At 40.4% G+C, this 5,338-nt stretch overlaps 1 pseudogene; it reads right to left on the bottom strand.

Moving 5' to 3' along the window:
* Positions 1–2,888: 2,888 nt before the first annotated feature.
* On the bottom strand, positions 2,889–3,420 carry LOC126489647 (40S ribosomal protein S20-like; annotated as a pseudogene).
* Positions 3,421–5,338: the final 1,918 nt, after the last annotated feature.

The raw sequence follows: 5,338 nt of genomic DNA, 5'->3' as shown, positions 1-5,338 counted from the left end.
AGAAGACCCTGACTTTAACCCACAAACCTATGAGCACCTGATTTTCGATAAAGGAGCTAAAAGTATACAATGGAAAAAAGAGAGCATCTTCAACAAATTGTGCTGGCAAAACTGGATGTCAATCTGTAGAAGAATGAAAATAGATCCATATCTATCACCATGCACAAAACTCAAGTCCAAGTGGATTAAAGACCTCAATATCAGTCTGAACACACGAACCTGATAGAAGAGAAAGTGGGAAGTAGTCTGCAACACATGGGCACAGGAGACCACTTCCTACATATAACCCCAGTAGCACAGACAATAAGAGCAACAATGAATAAATGGCACCTCCTAAAACCGAGAAGCTTCTGTAATGCAAAGGACACTGTCATTAAGACAAAAAGGCATCCTACTGAATTGGAGAAGATCTTAACTTTTTCACTTATTAGAAAATTCAATTCTACTATGAATTGATGTTTAAAAATAATATAATGTATACTAATTGTAGGCAATAATAGGGTTCACTCTGACCTCTCAAACATTGCAGTTTTGTCATATACACCCACCCCCCGAATGACCTCTCCCTATCTTTCTGGTGTTTGACTGCTGATGTGAAAAGGTCATAGGTCTATCTGTTGCTTTCATTGGTTAATTAATAAAGAAACTGCTTGGCCTGATAGATCAGAACATAGGTGGGTGGAGTAGACAGAATAGAATGCTGGGAAGAAGGGAAGTGAGGTCAGATGTGATGGAGCCAGCCTCCAGGTCAGACATGTTGAATCTTTCCCTGTAAGACACCACTTTGTCGTGCTACACAGATTATTAGAAATGGGTTAGTCAAGATGTGAGAATTAGCCAAGAAGAGGATGAAACTAATGGGCCAAGCAGTGTTTAAAACAATACAATTTGTCTGTTGTTATTTCGGGTGTAAAGCTAACCATGTGGGAGCCGGGCGGAATGAAAAGCAGGCCTGGTCGCAGTTCCTTCTACAGACGCCCCCTCCCATATCTCTCCTTTTCCCTAGTTCTTCCACTACTAATTTCATGTAATTCCTAAAATTATTTTTTTATTCTAGCTCTCACATATGAGAGAAACCATGTGATACACTTTCTGCCTCTGATTTGTTTTGTTTAACATGGCTTTCCACCCATCTTCCTGCAAAAACCATGACTCCCTCATTTTATATGTAGATACGACATTCTCTATTTATCTGTCACTAGGCTCAGCTATTATTTTTAATAGTGCCACTATAAACATGAATATGGTGGTCAGTCTTGATTGTCAACTGATATGATTTAGAATGATCCAGGAGACACCTCTGGGTGTATATGTGAGGGCATTCTCAGAGAACTTTAAATGAGGAAAAGACCCATCCTGAATATGAGTAGTATGGTTTCATGGATTAGGGTCCAGGACTTAATTGAAAGTGGAGTGGAGCACCAGCATGATCTCGCCCTGCTCTCTGACTGTAGATGCATCTGTCTTATGCTTGCACTACTAAGCCTTTCATGTCAGAATGGATTATAGCTTCTCAAACCTTGAGTCAACAAATCTTCCCTTCCACAACTTGCTTTGGGTCATGTATTTTGCTACAGCAAAAACAAAACATAACTAATATAGAAAAATTAACACCAGTGGGTATCTGTGTGACTGCCAGGCCATATCATTTGCAACCTTCAGAACTGGTTTGTAGAAAGAATTTGGAAGAGTTTGGATGTGCAGCCCTAGTGTGCTGTAAGCGAAGCTTCATGGGCCACTTTGTGGTATTGTGGAAGACCAGGTTGCTGAAGAAATTCAGACACTGAAAACTATGCTTACAGGGTTTCCGAGGAGAGCAAGGTCTCTGCTGGAATTTGAACTAGAGGCTATTTTTTTTAACATTTTGACAAAAATAAAAACAATGTGACTGCTTTCTGTCCATGTCCTGATAATTTGAGTGAGGCTGAATTCAAAAGTAAAGCACCTAGTTGTTGATTGAAAGTAATTTCAAAATAGCATAACATTCAGGCTTTGGTGTAGTTAGGGATCACTACTCCTAACTTGGCAATGAGAGGTAGAAAAAAGCTACAAAACATATTCACTTTGGTGAGTGAAAAAGTGTAAATAAGGTAGGAGTAGAAAATGGCTGTAATTGTTAAAAAGATTAGACATTTTAAAAATTTCTTTTGCGTGTTTGTTTTATTTTGTTTTTGACAGGCTTTCACTGTGTAACCCTGGCTGTCCAGAACTCACTTTGTAGATCAGATTGGCTTCGAACTCACAGAGATCCACCTGCCTCTGCTTCCTTCGTGCAGGGATTAAAGGTGTGCACAACCACCACCACAATTCAATAAGATTACTGCTATAAAACAAAAACCTTTCTTACCTGAAAGGTAAGAAATGCGCCCTGGGTACTGGAGAGGTGACTCAGCAGTTAAGAGCACTGATTGTTCTTCCAGAGGACCTGGGTTCAATTCCCAGCACCCACAAGACAACTCACAACATTCTGTAATTCCTAGAGGATCTTATGCCCTCTTGGTTTCCATGAACATGACACACAGACATAGATTTTGCCAAACATTCATACACCTAACATAAGAAATGTTTATAAATCTAAAAAAAAAATCTCTGAAGGTAAAACTCTACCCGTTGGAGGATCCATTTCCTCTGCAAGTCCAAATTAACTTTTTCTTCTGTAAGTTACTTTGGGTCATGGTGATTTCATCACAGCTACAGAAAAGTAACTAATATAATGTGATACGCAATTTACTCCCTACCCCCCAAGCCATTTCCCACAGTGATTTGTTTTATTCTTTTATATTCTGATAAGATACCAGAAATGACTATTTGTTTTTGCTTTTTTCAGGTATTTATTTATTTGTGGATTAAACATATAATCTCTTTTGGAGACTATTCTTTTTTTTTTTTTTTTTTTTTAACCGATTAAGTCAATTTATTAAAACAGTTGACTTAGGCATCTGCAATGGTGACTTCAACCTCCACGCCCGGCTCAATACTGATGGATGTAATCTGTTTAACTATCTCGGAGGGGCTGTGCAAGTCAATGAGGCGCTTGTGGATTCTCATTTGGAAACGATCCCATGTCTTGGAGCCTTCCCCTCAAGGTGTTTTTCTCGTAGTGATCCTCAGGGTCTTGGTGGGCATGCGCACGGGCCCCTTCACTTTCAGGTTCTTCTCCTTGGCGCCTCTGATCAGATCGGCACACACCTTCTCCAGCGACTTCACGTTGCGGCTGGTGAGCGTGATCCGGATGCGGTGGATCGCCACCTCGGGCTCCACGGGCGTCTTCCCGGTATCTTTGAAAGCCATGGCTGCGGTGCGGGCTTCCTGACCGACTTGTTCCTCGGCGGGGAGCGAACAGCGGTGAGTCAGGACGGGAGCAGGCCGAGCGGAGCTCCGCGGCACACACCACCACGCCTCCTTGGAGACTATTCTATGTGCTGATGAAGATAACATATTCTGTTTCCAAAGAGTCTGAATGTTCAGATGGAAGCTTCACCCCAAACCACCTCCCCTGGAGCTGCCCCAGTCCAGACTCCACCTCCGAGGAAGCCAGCCAAACAATGACCAGTCCCCAGAAATGCTCAAAACCACTCCCACAGGGTATTTAAACTGTCCCCCAGAGAATGAACACATGCTTTTCTAGTCATCCTTTCCTATCTCCTATCTGGGGGGCTGGAAAACCATTCAGAAGTGTGGTATCTATTAAACCTGGGTCTTTTCTAATTGATTTCTAATTCTATCTGATTTGGATTGCTGCATCAGCAGAGAGGCTTATTGGGGTGCAGAAATTTTTCACCCCCTCCTGAGTGCTGGGAGTATAGATGTACACCACCACACTTGACTCTACCTCATTTATTTTTGAAACAAGGTCTGTCACTGAACCTTGAACTTACTGATTTTTATTATTAGCTGTCCAGTATGCCCCTGTGATCTTTCTGCCTCTGCCTCCTAATTCTGAGATTGTAGTACACACCACCATACCTTGCTTTTTACATGGATTCTAGGGATCCAATTTCAGGTCTGTATGATTGTTTGGTAATCACACTTTACCCAATGAACTATCTCAGCCCCTGGCCGATCTATCTCTTGACGAGAGCCAAGCATTGGATATATATGGATAATATGATCTAAATTATCATATCATATTAGTGTCTATCTGTCCCCTTAGGTTATGTTTATTTTCTCCAATTGGACTATAATGTTCAATGTGTGTGTGTGTTTAATATGCATAACAATATATATTTTTATGTCTTCTTGATGGATTCTTTTCCCTTTATCTGTAAGTAGAGAACTTTTGCTTTTTCTCTTTTGACTGATTTATTTTTGTTTGGAATCTTTTTTGTCACATCACTGTTTAGTTACTCAAGATTGTTTTTGGATTTTGTTTGGATGAAATATCATTTTTCCACACTTTCACTTTCAGTCTGGGAATGTCTCTGTGGGTGAGGTGACATTTTTTTTGCAGGCAGAAAATTGGTGAGTTTTTTTTTTAATCCAATTATTCAGTTACCATTTTTGACATTCTAAATATATCTATTTCAAGATTCCAAATAAATGCAATGCCACTTCACCAATAGCAAAGTATAAGTACATATATCAAATATCTTTTCAGTGTTGCTTTGCCATTTTTCTCCTTAGTTCTTAGTTTCAAATACTATCAAACTGAGCAGGACAGTGGTAGCACACGTCTTTAATCACAGCACTGGAGAGGCAGAGAAGAACTCTTTGTGAGTTCAAGGCCAGCCTGGTCTACAGAGAAAATTCCAAGATGGCCAGGGCAACACAGAGAAACCTTGTCTCAAAAAAACAAACAAAAAACTCTCTAGCTGATAAGTAATTTGAATAAATCAGACTGCATTATCTTCCAGTAATTGAAATAACTAGGTATTTGTACTTTCTTTCATCCAGAGACTGGTGAAATCAAGGCAAATAACCAGGGGCCTTGTAAACGTTGAACCTCCAGGTAGCACTGAGTCATCCTTGAGAAGCAGGTGTGACTCTCCCACGTAAATTGTAGAGCCCACACAAGCGAAGTAATCAAAGTCATTAATTAATGAGTAGATCTCTGTGAACATCTGCAATGTTCCTTCGGAAGAGAAAAATTCTTAGAACTCATTCTACACACTAGATTAACTCGGAGTTGGAGTTGAGGAGGTGGAGGGAAGTGGAGGATGCCCCGGAGCAAGGAATGTACCTAAGACTGGGAAGTAAAGCGTGCCAAATGGTCTTGCAACAGGGTCAAGAAAATATTTATAATTGTCAGAGAAATAGCTAACTGTTCCAGTTTCTGCCCCTCTTGGCATTCTCTATTCTGTAATGTTCTGGCTCCAAATAAATCCACATCTTTTAATTA

The sequence above is a fragment of the Alexandromys fortis genome, unplaced genomic scaffold (assembly GCF_014885135.2).
Source record: "Alexandromys fortis isolate MF-2015 unplaced genomic scaffold, M_Fortis_MF-2015_v1.1 scaffold_195, whole genome shotgun sequence".
Classification (NCBI taxonomy): Eukaryota; Metazoa; Chordata; class Mammalia; order Rodentia; family Cricetidae; genus Alexandromys; species Alexandromys fortis.
This window is presented reverse-complemented; position numbering and strand designations above follow the sequence as displayed.